This window comes from Manis pentadactyla, chromosome 2 (assembly GCF_030020395.1).
Source record: "Manis pentadactyla isolate mManPen7 chromosome 2, mManPen7.hap1, whole genome shotgun sequence".
NCBI classification, from domain to species: Eukaryota; Metazoa; Chordata; class Mammalia; order Pholidota; family Manidae; genus Manis; species Manis pentadactyla.
The window spans coordinates 15,341,494-15,366,846 of record NC_080020.1 but is presented as its reverse complement, the minus strand read 5'-3'; the positions used below and the strand labels follow the sequence as shown (position 1 = coordinate 15,366,846).

Below are 25,353 nucleotides of genomic sequence, written 5' to 3'. Positions count from 1 at the left end.
TCAAACATATGAGATTAGTACTTGTCTTGCCAATGGGTTTCAGCCCCGGGCAAATTCGCTATGGATTCAGTGTGACCAAAGAAATTGACAGCAAAACGTTATTTGGGGTGAGAGGGTTATACCCAACTTTATTTCCAGGTGGCAGGTCAATCATTAGAATCCCATTCATTCAGAGCAAGTCTGTGTGCAGCAAGCCAGTCTCTGCTTCTGGGCCCCTCTGTCCACACAGCTGTCCTCTGGGCCTCTCTGCACAGTCGTCCCACACAGCCGTCCTCTGGGCCTCTGTCCTCAGCGCTGCCACCACTCCAGCCTCTGCTCTGCTCTCCTGCAGCCTTGCAGCCCTGTCACCATGTTGCACCCAGAGCACTGGGCAGAGCTCTTTTTCTAGGGTCAACAGCCATGTATTGCCCACAGGTGTGCAGTGAGCTAGTCAACCATGGCCAGGTGAGAATCCTGGTCACAGGAACTCTCATTTTATCCACAGTACTATTGTTTTTCTTTTTTCTTTAAATATAGTTGAAATAAATATTATATTGGTTTTGGATGTGCAACAGCACTTTGTCAATTATATACATTATTAAATGCTCACCACAATAAGGGTAGTTATCATCTGATTGACTATTATAAGAAAAAGAAATAAAAAGTATTGGTAAGGATGTGGAAAAAAGGGAACCCTCATGCACTGTTTTGGGGAATGTAAATTAGTTCAGGCACTATAAAAAACAGTATGGAGGTTTCTCAAAAAACTAAAAAAAATAGACCCACTAATGTTCTTCTAGGAATTTACCCCCCAAAAACAAAATCAGTGATTCAAAAAGATATATGCATTCCTTTTTATTGCAGCATTATTTACAGTAGCCAAGATACGGAAGCCACCTACATATCCATCAATAAATGAACGGGTAAAGAAGACGTGACACAAGTATGCAATGGAATACTATTCATCTATAAAAGGAATGGGATATTGCCATTTGCAATAATGTGGATGGACTTAAGGGGTATTACACTTAGTGAAATCAGTCAGAGAAAGACAAATACCATAGGATTTCACTTACATGTGGAATCTAAAAAAGACAAAACAAGTGAACAAACAAAACAGAAATGGATTCTTAAACACAGAGTACACACCGGTGGTTGCTATGGGGTGGGGGGGAGTAGGGAAATGGGTGAGACAGGTGAAAGGGATGAAGAGGCACAAACTTCTAGCTATAAAATAAATAAGTCATGCAGATGAAAGTACAGCATAGGAAACACAGTCAATAACATTTTAACTTCTTTGTATTATTATTGTTATATAGAGAAATACTCATAGATTTACCTATATATTCTCTTTTCTCATTGTTTTTCATTCCTTCCATGTTCCCACCATTTTCCTATTGCTTGAATAACTCCCTTATTATTTTTTTCATTGCAGGTTTGCTAGCAATAAATCCTTCCAGTGTCTGTGTCTCTAAAGGTCTTTATTTTCAAAGGATTGTTTTTGCTAAGCGAAGGATCCTGGATTGGCAATGATTTTCTTTCAGCATGTTAAAGCTGTCTTTCCGCTTTCTTCATGCTGCGACGGGTTCTATCGATAATTCTGCTCTCAGTATCATTGCTGCTCCTTTAAGGATAATGTGTCTATTTTCTCTTGGATGCTTTGAAAATTTTCCTTTTTGTCTCTTAGCAGTTCGATGTTCAAATGTATGTTTTTCCTTTAACTTGTTTGTGGTCCATAATTACTATTTCATCTTTGACTTCCATCTTCTGTCAGTTTTAAAAATTCTCAGCTATTCTGCCCTCCAAATCTGTTTCTATTCCATGGCCTCGCTCCTCTATCTGGAACTGCAAATGTACATTTTAGATTTTTCATAGCCTTTTCTCTATTTTCCGTACTGTTGTTCTTTCATTTTCTAAGGTTTCTGTATTTCAGAAAAGAGAACTTTCTCCCACTTTCTAACCCAGTTTCTTGTGTCTGACCTGCTCTTGAAACTGTTGAGTTGCTGATTTAATTTATTTTATCTTATAGCTTTATACATGTCATTGGACTTTATTTAATAGATTCTTGTTATCTGGTAAGAACTTCCATCTTCTTTATTTACCTGAACATATTAATCTGATAACTATCACTTGTGGAGTGATTCCTAGTCTCTATTTTTTCTATTGGTTTTTGATCACCTGGTGCTGCTATCTGTTAAGATCATGGCAATAAATTACTGAATGAGGATATTCTGTACGAATATTGTAAGACATGAAAGATATTTCCTGCATCTAAGGATTATTTCCTGCTATCTGAAAGATAGTTGTAATAGGGACAGATCAACTTGATCCATTCCAGGATGGAGATGTGTCAGAGTTTCTATCTTAGTGAAGGAAGATCTGTTTCTAATTTCCCCTTTTTTCCTGGAGAATAGTACTTTGGAAATCTAATCTGAAAGTTCACAGTTAGCCCAGACCATCCTCTTTGCCTTGTCCTGAACCTCAGTGTTTGTATTCCCTGACTAATGCCCCGTTATGTGCTTCAGTTTGTCCAGAATTGTCACTACAGTTTTGCTTCTTCTTGGCCTCTCACCCCCACTACGTCCCTTCACCCCCATCCAGTTGAGAATCAGCAATGGTTCCATGGGATCTGATAGGCTCACCTCTCTATGGTTCTCTTTTCTCCAGACTCTTCCAATAAATTGGTACCTATAAATTTCAACGCGTGTCTCCTCATATCTGTGGAATTACTATAGTGTTTTGCCACTGCTTTCGCTTATTCTCTCAGCCTCATGCCCTTAGAAACTGGCAAATACCTAGATGAGAGAAGTGGTGAGCCAGGTCAGACTCTAAGCTGTTCCCTTGCCTTGAGCACGGGGGTCTCTCAAGCTGCAGATGTTTGGTCGCGCCCTAGCGCCATCCAGAAGGTTGTTCTTGCTGACGTTTTGGTTTCATCAACTTTTTATAGTGTTCCAGGCAGGATGGTTAGTGTGATAAAATCTGCTCCATCACAGCCAAAGGCAAAGATGCTGACCGCTTCCTACCAGCTGCCCTACTAACACCTGGGTGTGAGTCCCTATCAAGTCTCACCTGAAATATAGCAACAGCCTCACAACTGGTCACCCTGCATGAACCTTTGGCTTTTACAATCTATTCTTAACAGAGCAGCCGAAGTGATAACCTGAAAAATGTAGGGTTCTAGGAGGTTTGAGGAACGCAAGAAGCGTACAAGACCCTACATGATACCACCACAGTCCTGCTGTTCTCCATCCACCTGCTGCAGCCCCTCCAGGCCCCTCCTGTTCCAGAAGCGCCTGGTGACCAGCCATCCGCGTTGGAGTCTTCGCACCAACACATTCCTCCTCCTTGATGACCCCTCCCCCTCATGGTTCATGGCTAACTCTTTCACCTCCTTCAAGCCTTTGCTTAAATGTTATTTTTTATGAAGAAACCTAGGCTACTCACTTTATTAAAATGCAGCCTTCCTCCTCCTTCCCCAGCCTGATACTTCTGATCCCCCTCACCTAGCTCTACCTTCTGTTTTCATTAGTCGTGATAGTGATCACCATCTAGCAAAACATGAATTTTGCTGTTCATTATCTTTAAGGATTTTTTTCTCCATCTAAACTCTATTGTCTCCCAGCTAGAAAATTAACTCTGGGAGAACTAGAATCTGTGCCTGTTTTTTTTTCACTGATACATTCTGAGCACTTGGAATAATAGTAGAAGTATCTTAAGAATAAGATGAATGGTGAGCACATAGAAATATTTTAGTGGAGGAGAGCAATCAAAATAATCTAAAATGTAGAGAAATTAACCCATTCATCAATTATTTACTGAGTATTCACAACATACCAGGGTAATAAAATAATTATAATGATAAAATAATGATTAACAAAACAGGCCCTTGGAGCTTAAAGACCTTTCTCTAAAATAAATGTGTGTATATACTTACACAACATAGGCATACACGGTGTATGTGTATATCAAATCATCATCTTGTACATTCTAAATGTCTTACAATTTTCTTTGTTAATTTTATTTCAATAAAGCTGGAAAAAGAGCATTAGCTATTTTTCCCAGGATTCTTGAAATGTTTACAAGTGTTCATAGCTCTAGGAATTTCTACCTTTTGTGCTGAAGAAAAGATGGTGAGTCTCACGTTGTAAGAGGCACAGTCAGGAGCATGTCCCCTCAGAAGTCTGCTTTCATTAGCTGTGCCCCACAGCCCCGAGGAAGCCATGGCACCAATCAAGTGGCAAGAAGCATGTAACTTAAACACAAAACAGGTTAAATTATGAAAAGACCGAAAAGTCCATTTGATCATAAATTGATGATTTACTTATTTTTAATTGCTTTCCATTTTTCAAAAGTTATCACCCATTTTCATTTCTGCTGGGCTGAAGAGTTCCCGTATCACAGCTCAGATACATAGTCTGTTCGGGCATGTCTAAGACTTGTACTTTCCCAGAGCTAATGTGTTTCTCCTCACACAGTCCCTATCTTGTAATTCTGGTACCTGTAACCTTTATATCTCTTCACCAATAAGACATAAGACATGAGAAAATGGAGGTTGTGACATTTTCTTTTTCCCCATAAAAGTCTTCTATAAGGAGGCCACACAGCGGGAAATTTTAAGCAGTGATGTACTGATGTATTACTTGGCTTTGACACCCACTCCCCTGAACACAGCCCATAAAGTCAAACTTATATCTGTCCATCTCCCCTGGTAAATAGCTTCTGAAATGTTTTCAAAATAATGGATCATCAGATATGTCCAATTAGAAACATTCTCTAGTTATTTTTTTGAGTGTTTAGCCGTAGCAGTAACAACAGGAAGAGTCTGAAATCCAGAAATGTTTTGGTAAGGGGGGGGGTTTCCTCACACAGCTGTGGCATTAGGTATAAGGGTATTTTTAATTTTATTAACAGGTGTAGTCTTCAAAACTAAACAGAGAAACAACAAACATGCCCAATGACCAAAATTATGGACAGTTTCAGCGTGACCCATGAGCAACACCACTTCATTATTATTTTATGATTATGGTAAAAATACAACTATCTACGACTTACTCTAGTCATTGAATCAGAATCTCTGTGAGTCCTAGGAATCTTTACTTTTGTAAGCCCACCAGGTAAATCTTACGCACACTAAGGATTTTTTTGTTTTTCTTTTTTTTAAGAAACAACAGACAGAGATTAAAATACAACCACAATGACCTCTCACAGCATCTGATGGTGGTGAGTGAGATTGACTCATTCTTCCTCTGTTCAATCTTAAATTGAATTTTTGCAAATAGAATTGTCTTTGTTTATATTGCATCTTTCAGTTTTTGCCTGGTGTTCTGGGAATCTGTCTGTAGGAAAACCTTTGGATATACTGTGGAGGTATTTTGGAAAAAGCTACTTGGCTATGTTTATCTCAGTGAAATTAGAAAAAGCTGAATATTGAGATGCTAGGGAGTATAACAGAATTAACATTAATATTTATTTTTTGGGCCAAAACATATACTAGACAACTAGAAACATTTTGGCAGTGTTCAATATGCAGGTGAAGGTAATAGGTGTCATTCCAAAATATTTGTGCATTTGGAATTCTGTGACTCCTAGGTAGTAATCATCAGCATAGTCAACAATATTTGTATTATACACTACCTTTGCTAGGCCCCCTTGTATGTATTATCTCATTAAATTCTTAAAACAGTCTGAGTTGCTTCTGGACAGATCTTTTCTCTCCCAGCATGATTATCCTTGCTCTCTTCAGTGTCCCAGTTGCTGTGTTATATTCATCCACCCAGTTCATTATGTCAACAACTTCAGAGATACCCATGACCACCCTCTCTCTTGTGCCTCTTTCCCTCCCTGCTTTCCAACATACACGTCTCATGGGTTAGATTTACTGATTTGGAAGAACATTTAGATACTCATAAAAATATCTGGTAGATGAAGATCAGAAGCCCAAAATAATACCTCATGTGTTTATAGACCTATTAGCATCTAGATAATTAAGTTCAAACATCTGACATTCTTTCACTTAAAACAACCTAACTGCAAAAAAAAAAAAGAAATGTAGTCTCTCTTACTGGCCAGAAAAAAGTGGTGCAAAGTGATTTAATAATGACATCATAATGCTGATCTTGCAGCTACTAGGGTAGCTCATAGGATGCTTGCTCACCACTACTCAGCAATACTGTCTCATAACCCACATGCCACTGGTTCTCCCAGGTGCATCCCACTGGATATAAATGACCTCAGTGAACACCTCCTCCCACTGACTTCCACTGCAATCAACACACACATATACATTTACAGAGGCATTCAGCAGCTTATCCAAAGTTGAACATTTTTCAAATTTTGGTTTATCCAAAGTTTGTCGTTTCTCAAATTTCAGTTTGTAGATTACCTTCCTCTATCTGCTTTATCTATTTTGCTTTCTCGTTGCTTTTCCATCTTTTGTATGTAGGGATAACTCCCCTGGTGGCTATGTTTCCTGCGGTGCTCTCAGTGAATCTGGGATTAGCTAAGCCCATTCTCAGTGGTGCTTGACAAACTGACAGTGCTTTCTCTAGATACACAGAAACTGAGAGAATTTACTGGCAGCACATCACTGTATAAGAAATACTTAAGGAAACTTTAGGCCTAAAGCGAATGACCTCACAGAATAATTTAAATCTGCATGAGAAATGAAGACTACAACTAATGATAATTATTGATAATTGTAAAGCAGTGTAATTGAATATTCTTTTTACTGTTAAGTTATTTTAAAAGCAATTATGTAAGGTAAATATTTATAATTGGACCTCTGAAATACAGATGTTTAATATCTTTGGCAATAATAAGACAAAAGAGATGAATGAGATCAAAGCTGTATTAGAGTAGGGAAATGACTCAAAATGGTGTATCCAAACCACAGGAACAAAGAGAAAAAAAATCCAGAAATGATAAATGACAATGTTAATAATTATAGCAATGTACATTTGAGCTTTTAAAATATAGAGTGCTACGTATAAATGGTAGCATATAAAGGGAAAAAATAGAATTACATAGAAGTAATGTTACTATAAATCGCTGGGATTAAATTAGTATAAATATGAAATTCATTATATTTAGGAAGTATATTGTAAGACATAAAATAACTCAAGAGAGTATATTGAAAATTAATTAAAGGAATTAATGCTATACTAGAAAAAACCCACTACTGTGAAAGAAGGCAGGAAAGCAGAAACAGGAGTTAAAAAGGTGTGACACAGATAATAAACACAAAGTAAAATGTCAGAAATATATATATATATAATATATATAAAATCCAACTGTATTAATAACAATATTAAATGTGAATGAATTGAAAAAATTTAATGAAAAGACAAGGATTGTCAGGTCAGACTTGATAAAAATCATATAGATCCAAGTATATGCTGTCTACAAGAAACACTTTATATTCAAAGATACAAATAGATTGAAAATAGATAAAAGAGATATATCATTCTAATAGCAACCATATGAAAGCTAGAATAGGTCTACTAATATCAGACAAAATATACTTAAAATGAAAATCTTAGTAGGGATAAAGAGGTACATTTTATAATGATACAAGCTTAAATCTAAAAGGAAGGGCTAACAATTATAATGTAATATGTACTTCCCACCACATCTGCAAAATATCTAAAGGAAAAATTAAGTAAATTGAAGGGAGAAATTGATAATGTGACATAATACTTAGAGATTTGAATAATGGGTAGACAAACTAGTCAGAAGATCAACACAAAAATGGAAGATTTATATGACTCTCTATGTAAACTAAATCTAACAGAAATCTATAGAGCACTCCACCCAACAACAGCACAGTACAAACTGTTCTCAAATACACATGGAACTACAGGCGAGACTATATACTAGACCACAACACAAGCTTGCTAAGTTTATAAGGACTGAAATCATACAAAGTATATTCTATTACCACAATAGAATAAACATTAGAAATTTAAAACAAAAAATTTGGGAGATTCCTAAATATATGGATATTAAACAGCATACTCCTAAATAAGAAGAGGACTGAAGAAGAAATCATAAGGGAATTTGGAAAATACTTTGAGAAACACATCATACCAAACATTATGGGATGCAGCCAAAACAGTGCTTGGAAGGAAATTTATAGCTATAAAGCCCTATAGGTGTGTTTGTGTGTATATTTTTGTCTATATATTTATATATATATTTGTATATTTATACATACAGATAATATCAAATCAATAAATTTCCACTTTGAGACATTGTTAAAAGAGCAAAATAAACCCAAAGAAAGCAGAAATAAAGAAATAATAAAGTTTAGAGCAGAAATCAATGAAGTAGAGGATAGAAAATTGATAAAATCAGTATGTCCAGAAGTTGGTTCTTCAAAAAGAGTAACAACATTTTATCTACACTGACCAAGAAAAAAAATGGAGAAGACTCAAACTATTAAAATCAGGAATGAAACAGGAAACATCAATCCAGACCTTGCAGAAAAAATTCTTAAAAAAGGAATACTATGAATGACTGTAGGCCAACAAATGAGCCAAGTCAAATGAAATGGACTGATTCCTATAAGAAATAAATTATAAAAACTGACTCAAGAAGAAATAGAAACTCTAACAAGTATAACAACTAAATAAACGTAACAAGTAAAGAGGTTAAATAAGACTTTCCACAAAGGAAAGGCCAGATCAAATGGTTTCTACCAAACATTTAAAGAAAAATTAACACGAATTCAATAAACTCTACCGAAAATCTGTAAGAATGAGAATACTTCCTAACTCATTCTATGAGACCACTATTACTATTAGCTAAACCATACAAAGAAATCACACACAAAAAGAAAACTAAAGGTATATATCTTTCATCAACAAGGATAGAAAAAATCCTCAACAAAACACAAGCAAATGGAATCTATCAGCATGTAAAAAGCATTATACACCATGATGAAATGACATTGATCCCAGAAATCAAAGTGTATTTAACATCTGAAAATAAATTAATGTAATCCATCACATTTTTATTATTTATTTATTATTAAATATATATATTTATATATATTATTTATTACTTATTTATATATTAATGACATAATGATAAAAACACAACCATCTCAATAAACATAGAAAGTTTGGAAAGACCCAAAACTCTTTCATGAAGGAAAGATTCAACAAAGTAAGAATAACCGTGAACTTAACCTGATAAAGGGCATGTATGAAAACCCCACAGCGAACATCACACTTTTTGGAGCAAGACACAGGGCTTGCCCCCTACATTAAGAAAAAAAGGCAATAATGTTCCTTTTCACCACTTTTATTCCATTTTGTCACACAGGAGCTAGACAGGGAAATAAGGCAAGAAAATAAAATAACAAGCATCCTGACTGGAAAGGAAGAAATAAAACTATCTGTACTAACAGATGACATGAACTTGTATGTAGAAAATGCCTGGAAATCCAAAAAGAGCAAGAACTAATAAGCAAATCTGTAATGTTGCAGGGTATAAGATCAAAATAGGAAAATCAGTTATATTTCTCCATACTAGAAATGAAGAATCTGAAAATTAAATTCAGAAAACAATTCCATTTACAAGAAAATTGGAAAAAATACTTTAATTTAAAATATTTTACCTATTTGCTAAATTTATTTAAAATATACTTATCAAAAGATGTTGTTGAAACATTGTCCTCTGAAACCTGTAAATTATTATTGAAAAATTAATTAAAACCTAAATAAAGGGAAATATATTCTATATTCATAGATCAGAAGACTATATTGTTGAGATAGCAATACTCCTCAAATTAATTTATAGATTAAACACATTTCCTATCAAAATACAGTTGGCATTTTTTGCAGAATCTGACAAGCTGAACCTAGAACTCATATGGAAAAGGAAGGAACCCAGATTAGCCAAAATGAACTTGGAAAAGAGAACAAAGATGGAGGACATATGCTTCCTGATTTCAAAACTTACTACAAAGCAATAGTAATCAAAAGAGTTTATCACCAGTATAAGGCTAAAAATATGGATCAATGCAATAGAACTGTGAGTCAATAAATAAATCCTCACATTTACTTTTGGTTAATTTGTGACGATGCTTCCAAGACACTTCAATGGAGGAAAGGACAGTCTTTTCAACCAATGGTTCTGGAACAACTGGGTATTCACATGAGAAAGAATGAAACTGAATCTCTTCCTCACACCATATACAAAATTACCTCAAAAGGGTCATAGCTCTAAATGTAAGAGCTAAAACTATAAAACTCATGCAAGAAAATATAGGATAAATCTTTATGAACCTTGAGTTAGGTAAAGTTTTGATATAAAACCAAAAATACTAGTGACCAAAGAAAATACAGTAAACTGAATTTTCATCAAAATTTAAAACTTTTGTGCCTCTAAGAACACCATTAAGACAGTGAAAAGAAACTACACAGAATCAAAGAAAATATTTGCATATCATACACAAGAGACTTGTATCTAAAGAACTCTACAATTCAAAAAAATTGAACAAATGTGAAATGGGCAAAAGATCTGAATAGATATTTCTCCAAAGCAGATATGCAAATGGGTAATAAGCAGATGAAAAGAGGCTCAACATCATTAGTCATTAGGGAAGTATATATCAAAACCACAAAGAGATCCCACTTCATACCATCCAAGTTATATTCAAGATATGAAGCAATTGGGACCCTCAAACACCACTGATGAATTAAATGATGTACTTACTGTAGAATGAAAAATGGCATAGCTACTATGGAAAACAGTATGGCAGCTATTCAGTGTATCATACTCAATTTGCCATATAAACTCAAGAATGTTATTTGGCCAGAAATTCTACTCTTAGGTAGAATTGGAAATGTATGTCCCAAGAGAGATGAGAACATATATCCACACAAAAATGTTTACATGACTGTTTATAGCAATATTCATAATAATCAAAAAGCAGAAACAACCCAAATGACCATCAACTGATGAATGGTTAGATAAAAGAGGTATATCCATACAATGGAATGTTATTTGGCAGTAAAGAGGAATGAAGTATTGATATATGCTACAATGTGGATGAACCTTGAAGACATTATGCTATGTGAAAAAAGTTGGTCACAAAGACCTCATATTGTATAATTCTATTTACATGAAATGTTGCCTAGGTTTGTGATTGTTGGGGTAATTAGGGAATGACTGCTTGATGAAAATCATATGTTTCTATGCTTATTTACATATTCTATGAATTATTTCACTGGAGTTTTTAGTTTCCAAGGTTACAGATCTTGATCAAATTGTGTGACATTTATGCTGAAATAGTTCTCATTTTTTGTAGCTGTTATGGCTGACTGAGCTGACTAAGACACCTATAAATTAGAAATTGACAAGATCTTCTAATCAATTAGATGTTCACTTGAGATGAAAGATTTATGAAAGAGTAAAGCAACAGTGATTCTGAGGTGTTTGGCCTAAACAACTGAATAAGGTTTGTTACCAAGACAAAGAAAAATGGAAGTAGAGGTTTGTGGAGGAAAGTCAGGAATTAGTATGGGATTGAAACATATAAGTGAAGATGTTAAGTAGGAAATTGGGTGTTTGAGAGTGGATCTCAGGATCAAGATTCAGACTAAGCATATAAGTCCAACCTCCATGAGTGAATGGATATTTGAAGCATGGGACTGCATGAGATTACCTACAAAATAAATAAGGTGAGAAAAATAAGAGGTCTGAATCCTGAGCTCTGGAGAACTACAGCATCTAAAGTAAGATGACAGGCAGCAATGGGGACTGCAAAGGAGTCACCAGGGATGTAAGAAAATGAATGGTGTAATATAATGTAATGTAATGAAAGTAAGAAAAAGAGAGTAGTGTCCTATAAACTGAGTCATCAGATTTTTAAAGGAAAGTATGATCAGCCTTGACAAATGTTACTGAGAAGGTAAGTAATGAGAATTCATATTGATTACTGGAGTTGCTACAGGAAATTTTGGAGATCTTTGGTAGTTTCAGAGGATGGTGAGTGAATATGAAAACTAAATTGGGAGTATGTTCAAGAAAGCCTAGACCCACGTAGGATGTCAACTGCCGTGTAGTAACACAGCCATTTTCTCTCCTCTTGTCCCCTAAGGCCTTTCCTCTCCTTTATGGCTGTCCACTGCTTGGAGCCAAATCATGTAGAAAGGGCTGTAGGCAAAAGGAAACACAAAGAGAACACAGATTATTTGGTTGAAAGACAAAATTATGACACTGAAAGTCACTTAACCTGGATAACATTTCTTGAAATATTTACTTATGTTGATATTTTTAATATATTTATGGTTAAAAAATTAAAAAATCACATTTAAAATGGAAGGCAGAGGAAGAGCTGTCTAAATACAAATCCATATATATTAGCAGTAGGTTTTCAAAGACATATACCCAAACATTAATTGTGGGCAGGATCATGAGGTATAAAGAAATAAAACTGAAAATGGTCAAGAATTTGCTGTTATCCAGAATTTAATGGAAACCTCATCACATTTTTCTCAATTCAGAAATAAGACCATTGGTGTAGGATTGGCAAATAATGGTGGACAAGGGATACTTCCATATATATATATATATATATATATATATATATATATATATATATATATGTATGTATGTATTAACAGCTAATATCTAGAAGTAATAAAAATAGAAATTTGGTACAGGAAGGGCAAATGAGGTTTACTGGTGACCTTTGGACCAGAGGAGACTGTGATTATGAGTCAAAATCAAGGTACATCCAGATACAGAGGCATTGGGTTCAGGAGACAGGCAGGTTTTACCTATATCTTAATGCTGTTGCAAAACTCCTAAATACAGAATTAATCAAAGGAGTCAAAATGGTCTGAGCACTGCTGTGAGCTTCCGTTGATAAGAGAAGTGTGCTTCTCAGTGGTAGATGGCCCAGCCTTGAACTTGCAGCAATCATACTGTCTCAGTGATGCCATTTGGGCAACGGAATGTTGGCTTCCAGCTCCCTATATTGCTTTAAGACAGCATCAAGATGCATCAGCTCTGCTTGTGTTTCTAAGAATAACAGGACCAACAACTGCAAATAAAATGCTATTCCAAAGAAATAACCCGAATTTAGGACATGATTGTGAAGAGGTTGGGCCAAAGACTTTCACTGTAAGGCAACAGAGAGTAGTGGATGAGCATACACTTAAGACCAGACATTTTGACTCAAAGACCAATTTCACCACTTCCTGCTGTATGACATTAGGTGACTTACCTAGCCTATCTGTGCCATGTTTACCCCATTTGTAAAATGAGAAGGCAAAACAAAACATACTTCAAGGGGTGCTGGGAGGATAAAACAGACTAGGACAAGTAACATTCTGAGATCAGCATGTGGCATATTCTATGTGCTGCATAAGTGGCAGATATTTTAAGCACATAGGAAAAAATTTTTTGGGTTAAAGGACATATTACGTTCCCTTAATTCAGCAGCATCTGAGGTATCCAAAGCCTCCCTGTGAAGCTGCAAGAAACTGTAATTAGAAAAAGTCAATGAAAAGATATGAGGACAGTAAAAAAGTAACCCAGGCTGCATTGCAAAGAAGAGACTCTACAGTATGACACTGGGGGGAGAAAACAAATGGATTTCCATTGGCAACATGTGTATCTAACTATCACTGGAATTGTATTTAGCAGGACATCTGTGTCTCACAGTTGCCTAGTCAGTTTTTATAGCCTGAATTAAGCCCATAGCTCAGAGCTTGGATGTAAAACTGGAAATAGCCAAGCTACTTATTATTAGGACATTTTATTTTTCCTTAAAAGAAATAATTACATTGGAGCCAAGATGGCAGCGTGAGTAGAGCAGCGGAAATCTCCTCCCAAAACCACATATATCTATGAAAATATAACAAAGACAACTCTTCTTAGAATAAAGAGCAGAAGACACAGGACACCATCCAGACCACATCCACACCTGTGAGAACCCAGTGCCTCATAAAGGGGGTAAGATACAAGCCCCAGCCCCGCGGGACCCGAGCGCCCCACCCCCAGCTCCCAGAGGGAGAAGAGTAGGCAGAGCGGGAGGGAGAAGGAGCCCAGGACTGCTGAACACCCAGCCCCAGTCAATCCGGCCAGAGCGCAGACACAGTGCATGCGCAGGGGGCCCTGGATACTAGGGAAACAGGGCAGCAAGAACAGTGAGCAGGTACCGGAGGCCTGGCGCCAGAGGCCATTTTTTTTTTTTTTTTTTGCTGTTTTGTTTTGGCGAGAGCTTTTTGGAAGTCTTAAAGGGATAGGGACCACAATACTAGGGAAACAGGGCAGCAAGACTGGTGAGCAGATGCCTGAGGCTGGTGCTGGAGAATAAAGAAAAACGAGCGGCCATTTTAAATTTTTTTAATTTTACAAATTTTTTTTTTGTGTGTGTGTTCGTTATTTTGTTTTGGCAGGTGCTTTTTGGAAGTCTTAAAGGGGCAGGGTGGGACACTTAATCCAGAGGTAGGGAATCCAGGGATCTCTGGGCACCCTAACCCCTGGGCTGCAGGGAGCTCAGAGGCCCCTTACAGAGATAAATAGCCTCCAGGCCGCTCCCCCTCCAATGCAACTCATTCATTTTGGAGCAGCCGCCCGAGCCAGGCCACGCCCACAGCAACAGCAGAGATAAACTCCATAGCAGCCAGACAGGAAGCAGAAACCCTGTTTGTGCGCAGCTGCCCAGCACAAGCCACTAGAGGTCGCTGTTCTCCCAGGAGAGGAGGGCCACAAACCAACAAGAAGGGAAGTTCTTCCAGCCGTCACTCGTCCCAGCTCTGCAAACTATTCCAATCCCCATGAAAATCAAAACTACAGGCAGAAAAAGATCACAGAGACAACACCAGAGAAGGAGACAGACCTAACCAGTCTTCCTGACAAAGAATTCAAAATAAGAATCATAAACATGCTGACAGAGATGCAGAGAAATACGCAAGAGAAATGGGATGAAGTCCAGAGGGAGATCACAGATGCCAGAAAGGAGATCGCAGAAATGAAACAAACTCTGGAAGGGTTTATAAGCAGAATGGATAGAATGCAAGAGGCCACTGATGAAATTGAAATCAGAGAACAGGAACGCATAGAAGCTGACATAGAGAGAGAAAAAAGGATCTCCAGGAATGAAACAATATTAAGAGAACTGTGTGACCAATCAAAAAGGAACAATATCTGTATTATAGGGGTACCAAAAGAAGAAGAGAAAGGAAAAGGGATGGAAAGTATCTTGGAAGAAATAATTGCTGAAAACTTCCTCAAACTGGGGGAGGAAATAATCGATCAGACCATGGAAATACACAGAACCCCCAACAGAAAGGATCCAAGAAGGACAACACCAAGACACATAATAATTAAAATGGCAAAGGTCAAGGACAAGGAAAGAGTTTTAAAGGCAGCTAGAGAGAAAAAGGTCACCTATAAAGGAAAACCCATCAGGCTAACATCAGACTTCTTGACAGAAACCTTACAGGCCAGAAGAGAATGGCATGATATATTAAATGCAATGAAACAGAAGGGCCTTGAACCAAGGATACTGTATCCAGCACGACTATCATTCAAATATGATGGTGGTATTAAACAATTCCCAGACAAACAAAAGCTGAGGGAATTTGCTTCCCACAAACCAGCTCTACAGGACATCTTACAGGGACTGCTCTAGATGGGAGCACTCCTAGAAACAGCACAGAACAAAACACCCAACATATGAAGAATTAAGGAGGAGGACTAAGAAGGGAGAGAAGAAAAGAATCTCCAGACAGTGTATATAACAGCTCAATAAGCGAGCTAAGGTAGGCAGTAAGATACTAAAGAGGCTAACCTTGAACCTTTGGTAACCACGAATTTAAAGCCTGCAATGGCAATAAGTACATATCATTCAATAGTCACCCTAAATGTTAATGGACTGGATGCACCAATCAAAAGACACAGAGTAATAGAATGGATAAAAAAGCAAGACCCATCTATATGCTGCTTACATGAAACTCACCTCAAACCCAAAGACATGTACAGACTAAAAGTCAAGGGATGGATAAATATATTTCAGGCAAACAACAGAGAGAAGAAAGCAGGGGTAGCAGTACTATTATCAGACAAAATAGACTTCAAAACAAAGAAAGTAACAAGAGATAAAGAAGGACACTACATAATGATAAAGGGCTCAATCCAACAAGAGGATATAACCATTCTAAATATATATGCACCCAACACAGGAGCCCCAGCATATGTGAAACAAATACTAACAGAACTAAAGGGGGAAATAGACTGCAATGCATTCATTCTAGGAGACTTCAACACACCACTCACGCCAAAGGATAGAACCAATGGGCAGAAAATAAGTAAGGACACGGAAGCACTGAAAAACACAGTAGAGAAGATGGACCTAATAGACATCTATAGAACTCTACATCCAAAAGCAACAGGATACACATTCTTCTCAAGTGCACATGGAACATTCTCCAGAATAGACCACATACTAGGCCACAAAAAGAGCCTCAGAAAATTCCAAAAGATTGAAATCCTACCAACCAACTTTTCAGACCACAAAGGCATAAAACTAGAAATAAACTGTACAAAGAAAGCGAAAAGGATCACAAACACATGGAGGCTTAACAACACACTCCTAAATAATCAATGGATCAATGACCAAATCAAAATGGAGATCCAGCAATATGTGGAAACAAATGACAAAAACAACACTAAGCCCCAACGTCTGTGGGACTCAGCAAAAGCAGTCTTAAGAGGAAAGTATATAGCAATCCAAGCATATTTAAAAAAGGAAAAACAATCCAAAATGAATGGTCTAATGTCACAATTATCGAAATTGGAAAAAGAAGAACAAATTAGGCCTAATGTCAGCAGAAGGAGGGACATAATAAAGATCAGAGAAGAAATAAATAAAATTGAGAAGAATAAAACAATAGCAAAAATCAAGGAAACCAAGAGCTGGTTCTTCGAGAAAATAAACAAAATAGATAAGCCTCTAGCCACACATATTAAGAGGAAAAGAGAGTCAACACAAATCAACAGTATCAGAAACGAGAAAGGAAAAATCATGATGGACCCCACAGAAATACAAAGAATTATTAGAGACTACTATGAAAACCTATATGCTAACAAGCTGGGAAACCTAGGAGAAATGGACAACTTCCTGGAAAAATACAACCTTCCACGACGGACCCAGAAAGAAACAGAAAATCTAAACAAACCAATAACCAGCAACGAAATTGAAGCGGTAATCAAAAAACTACCAAAGAACAAAACCCCTGGACCAGATGGATTTACCTCGGAATTTTATCAGACATACAGGGAAGACATAATACCCATTCTCCTTAAAGTTTTCCAAGAAATAGACGAGGAGGGGATACTCCCTAACTCATTCTATGAAGCTAACATCACCCTAATACCAAAACCAGGAAAAGACCCCACCAAAAAAGAAAACTATAGACCAATATCCCTGATGAACGTAGATGCAAAAATACTCAACAAAATATTAGCAAACCGCATTCAAAAATACATCAAAAGGATCATACACCATAACCAAGTGGGATTTATCTCAGGGATGCAAGGATGGTATAACATTCAAAAATCCATCAACATCATCCACCACATCAACAAAAAGAAAGACAAAAACCACATGATCATCTCCATAGATGCTGAAAAAGCATTTGACAAAGTTCAACATCCATTCATGATAAAAACTCTCAGCAAAATGGGAATAGAGGGCAAGTACCTCAACATAATAAAGGCCATCTATGAAAAACCCCCAACCAACATTATATTGAACAGCGAGAAGCTGAAAGCATTTCCTCTGAGATCGGGAACTAGACAGGGATGCCCACTCTCTCCACTGTTATTTAACATAGTACTGGAGGTCCTAGCCACGGCAATCAGACAAAACAAAAAAATACAAGGAATCCAGATTGGTAAAGAAGAAGTTAAACTGTCACTATTTGCAGATGACATGATACTGTACATAAAAAACCCTAAAGACTCCACCCCAAAACTATAAGAACTGATATCAGAATACAGCAAAGTTGCAGGATACAAAATCAACACACAGAAATCTGTGGCTTTCCTGTACACTAGCAATGAACCAACAGAAAGAGAAATCAGGAAAACAACTCCATTCACAATTGCATCCAAAAAATAAAATACCTAGGAATAAACCTAACCAAAGAAGTGAAAGACTTATACTCTGAAAACTACAAGTCACTCTTAAGAGAAATTAAAGGGGACACTAACAGATGGAAACTCATCCCATGCTTGTGGCTAGGAAGAATTAATATCGTCAAAATGGCCATCCTGCCCAAAGCAATATACAGATTTGATGCAATCCCTCTGAAACTACCAGCAACATTCTTCAATGAACTGGAACAAATAATTCAAAAATTCATAGGGAAACACCACAGACCCTGAATAGCCAAAGCAATCCTGAGAAAGAAGAATAAAGTAGGGGGGATCTCACTCCCCAACTTTAAGCTCTATTATAAAGCCATAGTAATCAAGACAATTTGGTACTGGCACAAGAGCAGAGCCACAGACCAATGGAACAGACTAGAGAATCCAGACATTAACCCAGACATATATGGTCAATTAATATTTGATAAAGGAGCCATGGACATTCAATGGCGAAATGACAGTCTCTTCAACAGGTGGTGCTGGCAAAACTGGACAGCTACATGTAGGAGAATGAAACTGGACCATTGTCTAACCCCATATACAAATGTAAACTCAAAATGGATCAAAGACCTGAATGTAAGTCATGAAACCATTAAACTGTTGGAAGACAACATAGGCAAAAACCTCTTAGACATAAACATGAGTGACCTCTTCTGGAACATATGTCCCTGGGCAAGGAAAACAACAGCAAAAATGAACACGTGGGACTATATTAAGCTGAAAAGCTTCTGTACAGCAAAAGACACCATCAATAGAACAAAAAGGATCCCTACAGTATGGGAGAATATATTTGAAAATGACACATCCGATAAAGGCTTGACGTCCAGAATATATAAAGAGCTCACACACCTCAACAAACAAAAAACAAATAACCCAATTAAAAAATGGGCAGAGGAACTGAACAGACAGTTCTCCAAAAAAGAAATACAGATGGCCAACAGACACATGAAAAGATGCTCCACATCGCTAGTTATCAGAGAAATGCAAATTAAAACTACAATGAGGTATCACCTCACACCAGTAAGGATGGCTGCCATCCAAAAGACATACAACAACAAATGTTGGCGAGGTTGTGGAGAAAGGGGAACCCTCCTACACTGCTGGTGGGAATGTAAATTAGTTCAACCATTGTGGAAAGCAGTATGGAGGTACATCAAAATACTCAAAACAGACTTACCATTTGACCCAGGAATTGCACTCCTAGGAATTTACCCTAAGAATGCAGCAATCAAGTATGAGAAAGACCAATGCACCCCTATGTTTATTGCAGCACTATTTACAATAGCCAAGAATTGGAAACAACCTAAATGTCCATCGATAGATGAATGGATAAAGAAGATGTGATACATATACACAATGGAATACTACTCAGCCATAAGAAAAGGGCAAATCCTACCATTTTCAGCAAATGGATGGAGCTGGAGGGTACTATGCTCAGTGAAACAAGCCAAGCGGAGAAAGAGATATTCCCAAAAAGTTCATTCATCTGTGGAATATAAGAACAAAGAAAAAACTGAAGGAACAAAACAGCAGCAGAATCACAGAACTCAAGAATGGACTAACAGGTACCAAAGGGAAAGGGACTGGGGAGGATGGGTGGGTAGGGATGGATAAGGGGGGGAATAAGAAGGGGGGTATTAAGATTAGCATGCATGGGGGGGTGGGAGAAAGGGAGGGCTGTACAACACAGAGAAGGCAAGTAGTGTTTCTACAACATTTGCTATGCTGATGGACAGTGACTGTAAAGGGGTTTATAGGGGGGACCTGGAGTAGGGGAGAGCCTAGTAAACATAATATTCGTCATGTAAGTGTAGATTAATGGCACCAAAAAAAAAAAGGCACTTCCTGTGTGGAGACCTCCAATGAGTTCCACACAAGGGTATAAAGGGCATATAAAAGTGTAGGCAAAGGGTCTGTTTGTGTTTATACAGAGGATCAAAGCCTAATTGGGCTACCCCGATAATGAACTAAGATACGATATGAAAAAGAACTTCCAACATCAGCACTCTCTGGAAGACTTATGCCAGAAGATGATCATCAAAAAACCCCAACAATGATCCACACACTGCTACAGCTGTAGATGCACTCATCCCACCAGTTCCTGGACTTGCCATGGGAATGAGGAAGGAGATATCTAAGCTGGCCTGTGCATACAGTAAAAGAACAAATTTGACTGGATCTATACTGTTGGAACTCAACCAAGAATTAGGAGAAGTGCAAATTATAGTGCTCCAAAATCTTACAACTACAGACTATTTACTGTTAAAAGAATGTATGGGATGTGAACAGTCCCCAGGAATGGGTTGTTTTAATTTGTCTGATTTCTCTCAGACTGTTCAAGTTCAGTTGGACAATATCCACCATATCATAGATAAGTTTTCACAAATGCCTAAGGTGCCTAACTGGTTTTCTTCGTTTCACTGGAGATGGCTGGTAATTACAGGTATGCTTTGGTTATGTAACTATACTCCTATTATGTTAATGTGTGTGCGCAATTTAATTAGTAGTTTATAACCTATCCATGCTGAAGTTACTCTACAAGAAGATATGTCAAAGAAATAATCAATCTTCCCATGTTTTCTTCCACCTGCTACTTCTATAGCTTTTCTTCTTCCTTCCTAATTACAACCCTTAAATAGAATTCGTGCCTCATATCAAATTTACCGAGTATCATAATTCTTCCAAGTGGTAAAGATACCTCAAGACAAATGCTGGGCATAGAAGCCACAGGGCATAAATATGCAAAGAAGTAAAAAGCTAACCTTTTCAAACAATGTGGCTTCTCTCTCACTTACCAACTTCACATTTCCCTGTATGGCCCCGGAAGATGACTGGTTAGCCAGAGACGGGTAAGATTCCTCAAGGGAGGAACAACCTAAGACAGGCACAGTCGCAGGGGGGCCATCAGGTGAGAAATTGGGGATCAACAGAGGTGAGGCTTAGAACCTCACCCCCCCTGTTCTGAGAGAAATCTTCTGCATACATGGATGTTTTATTGCCCTTGTCTAGCTTGGATTAACACATAGTCTACAGGCACACACCTGATCATCTACATTTGCTCTCTTACAACACTAAACTATGCTTTCTACCTTTATCTTGTATCTACCTACCACTTCAGCATTTTATTAAAAATAATAATAATAAAGGGAGAAATGTCGTATCCACATATAAATCAAGTATAAGAATCAAATGAGTATTCATATTTGAACTGACTGTGTATAGTTCATAATGCATGAGCAAAACCGAAGGTTTCTGTGATGGCTGCCCTTGTACTGTTCACCATGTAACTTATTCACTATGTAAGAATTTGTTCTCCATGTAAGAACTTGTTTGTTATGCTTCAGAAGATTGGAGACTGACGAAAATTAGGCTTGGGGTAAATTAATGATTGTGCATTGAGCATTGACCCCCCTATACAGAATTTTATTGTTGTTAACAACCATTTGATCAATAAATATGAGAGATGCCCTCACACACACACACAAAAAAAAGCACACACTTCCAATTGTAAAATAAATAAGTAACCGGATGTAATGTATAGCATAAGGAATATAGTCAAAATATGGTAACAACTTGGTATGGTGATAGCTGGTACCTAGAATTATCATGTATATAAATGTTGAATCACTGTGTTGTACACCTGAAACTAATGTAATGTAATACTGTGTGTCAACTACCCTTCAATAAAAATAATTATCTACAAAAAAAATAATAATTACAAAGTTTATTTATTCAAAAGCAAATATTTTATACTCAAAATGATGATAAAATCTAATATTTATGTATATATGTGTGTATGTATGTATTTTGCTATAGATGATAGGACCAATGGAATTTTAACCAGAAGACCAAAAGGGTGTAAGGGAGTTTTAAGAAAAACTATATGCTAAAGGGCGTGAGCGACTAGAAAGCCAAGGATGGGTGGTGCAGGAGGGAGGGCTGCCTTTGAAGGTGAGTTATCCTATTGCTCCTGACAGGTTCTCTTCATTGCTTCAGAGAGTCTACCCTTCATCATGTAGATGATAGTGTAGATACTCATGTCACTGTATTGACTGAGACTAAATTCTGGGAAGTTTTAATGATAGTCTTTCTTGTAGCCTAAGTACGTCTTTGTTGAAAATGCCTACATTGAGAGATGCTTAAGACACCGCATTGCCAGGCTCATGTGCAGCTCTTTCAGCCCAAGGAAGAAATGGCATCTGCTCAGAAACTGCCAACTTGAGATGCAGGCTTGAGTTGCCCACAGAATCCGAAAGAGCCATGAGTGCGGACACCCTGCTGACTTTAATAGCTGAGTTTCTCTCCGGACTACCCATTTTCTTCTACTGAGCCAGGTTGTATATGTGTGCACATGTGTGTGTGTGTGTGTGTGTGTGTGTGCCTGTGCATACCATGTACACCCCCTGGAACCACACTGCTTAAACAGTAGTGGTACTAATATTTGGAGAGACTAGACAACACCAAGATGTTGGAAATTTTTATATGATGCCCTTTCTCTTCCCACAAAAGTAATATAAAATATAGGCATATGTTTTCCAGAGACAAGAGCTGTGAAAGATACTACTCCATTCACAAGATTAAATCACTAATGATTTAAAAGAACAATTAGACTGCAAAGGGAATCCTCACATCTCTTTCCTGGAAATTCATGGAAAATTCTGGAGACTTTATTTGGCCTTAAACATATTCTCTTTGAAACTTCATTCTGGAAAATTGTATGAGCTTTGAAAGGCCCTGTTAAAGCAAGGCACACCAGTGGTTTATTCAAGAAAGGTACTATTTCTCAGGAAAACTTCTGCATCTCTACACTTCACTCAGTACTTCTATTTTTCTTCCTAATATATCATTTTGTTTCATTTTAATATCATCTATGTCAAAATTATTTTGTAATTATTTTACATTATAATCATATTCATCATTTTATTGATTCACCAAATATTCATCATTTTAATGATTTTGAATCTTTTATTTGGTATTTTATCACCAGAAGTAGCTTCTTTTTCTTCTCTCTCTTTTTCCTAAATTTTGAAGGTCAGGGTTTTTTTACTGAATTCTTTGAACACTCAGTACTTCTATTTCCTTCCAAATTCAAGAGTTGAACTTTACACTTCATTGTCTTAAATTTTTCCACAGTTTTCTTCACCACCCTATTTTTCTCTACTCTCTTAGGTTTTAAAGAAATCATGAATTGAAAAATAAATGTCATATATTGCATCTCCCTATAATCCACAGAAAAAGGATCCGTGCAGAAGATAGAATGCTGGCTGTCCCTGTCTCTGAAAGACTGCTAATCCTGGCTAATCCTACATCTGATGAAAGATGTCTGTCTGCACATCGAAAGGAAATTTGCTGAAGTCTAATCTAAGGATCAAAAGGTCTTAAGAATCAGAGCCACAATGAAAGACAATGACAGAATTATTAAACACAGCTACATTTCATCATAAAAGATTAATTATTTACTGTAGAATTAAAGGGCTACAATGAAATTAAAATCCATCAACCATTTTCATTTCACCAAGGCAAAATCAAACCCACAAGCATCAGAGTGACAAAGAACAATTTGGTCCTTTCTTCAGACTGTTTTTTTGTTTTTTATTTGCCTTTGGATTATAATTATTAATGATAAATTGCATTCTTGCTACAGAGAGATCAGGCAAAATAATAAAAGTTTGTCAACAGGAAGCCATTGTTATTGGATAATTTGCTGAAGTTCAAATACCAAAACATGGATTAAATGGTATTTTATAATTATATGTTTAGACAATATATATATACAACCATAAAAAATTGAATCATGTGTAATTTTATGCATGTATATATTATTTCATGTATATATTGCTAACCTGGACATGTTTTCTAAAATAACCACAGATATCAATTTTAATTACAGACTTTAAGAGATTAAGATCAATATTATTAGAAATTGAACAGGTTCCTCAAGATGTAGTATTATGGTTAATTATCTAAAAACATTTTAAATAAGATAAAGTTTTCCCCAAAACAATTTTCTAGTATTTATGTATTACATAATAGAGTGGCTCCTAAACATTTCCTTTGTGTATTGCCTTTTAAATCACTTATTTTAAGGCATACTTTACCTACAGTATAATACAGTCACTTTAGATGTTCAGTTTAGTGAGTTTTGACAAGTACGTGTACACATGTAGCCACCGCCCTAATTAAGACGTAGAACATTTCCATCATTGCCAAAAGATTCCTCATATCTTCAACAATTTCTCCCCCATCCTTGGCCATAGATAATGACTTTCCACACTACAATTTAAATGGTTTTCCTAGAGTTTCATATAAATGGAGTCACATATGACATCTGACACTCTTTTCTGTTCTCATTTCTCAGCATAATGTTTCTGACATTCACAATGTGGAATGCATCACTTGTTGATTCCTTTTAATTGCTGAGCAGTAGTCGATTGCATGAATATGACCTGGAGTGTTTATCTATGCTGCAGTTGATGAACATTGGGCTTTATTCCAGGTGGCTCATTTCTAGGTTGGGGCTATTATTCACAGAGCAGCTATGAATATTCCTATAGAAGCCTTTTTGTGTACCTATATTATCATTCCTCTTGGGTAAATGCCTGAGTTTGGAATTGTTGTGTCATATGGTAGGTGTTCATTTAACTTTTTAGAAACTTCCAAAAATCAATTCAAAGTCATTGTTTAACATTTGCATTCCTACCAGGAGCATGTGATATTTCAAGCTGGTCCACATCCTCATTGAAACTTGCTATTGCCAGTCTTTTAAATGAAAACTATTCTACTTAAGGTATGGTGATATATCACTGTGATGTTAATTTGCGATTCCCTGATGACAAATAGGTCTGAGCATTTTTTTCCAGATTCATTGTCATTTGCCTGTCTTTTTCAAAAAAGTCTGTTCAAGTTTTTACCATCTTGTAATTAATGTGTTATCTATTTATTCTAGATAAACGTCCTTTGCCAAATACTTGAATTGAGATTATTTTCTCCCTGCCACTAGCTTGCCTTTTCATTTACTTAACTGTGTCTTTTGAGGAAGGTTTTTCATTTTCTTGAAGTCTGCTCTACACATTTTTCTCTTTTGTTTGCTCTTTTTACAATCTCTTTAAGAAATTTTTGTTTACTCCAATATCATTCATATTTTATCCTGTGTTGTTTTCTAGAAGTTTTATATTTTTATCTTTTATGTATATAAGCCTGTGA

General features: G+C 36.7%; 1 long non-coding RNA gene across 1 annotated transcript in view; it reads left to right on the top strand.

The window, feature by feature from the left end:
* The window catches only part of LOC130680143 (uncharacterized), a 112,243-nt gene extending 88,229 nt beyond the window's left edge, over positions 1–24,014 (top strand). The window contains exons 2-3 of the long non-coding RNA XR_008993183.1: positions 5,142–5,199; positions 23,383–24,014. This is a non-coding gene — a long non-coding RNA (uncharacterized LOC130680143). The remainder of the gene's footprint in view (positions 1–5,141; positions 5,200–23,382) is intronic.
* The last annotated feature ends 1,339 nt before the right edge of the window (positions 24,015–25,353 follow it).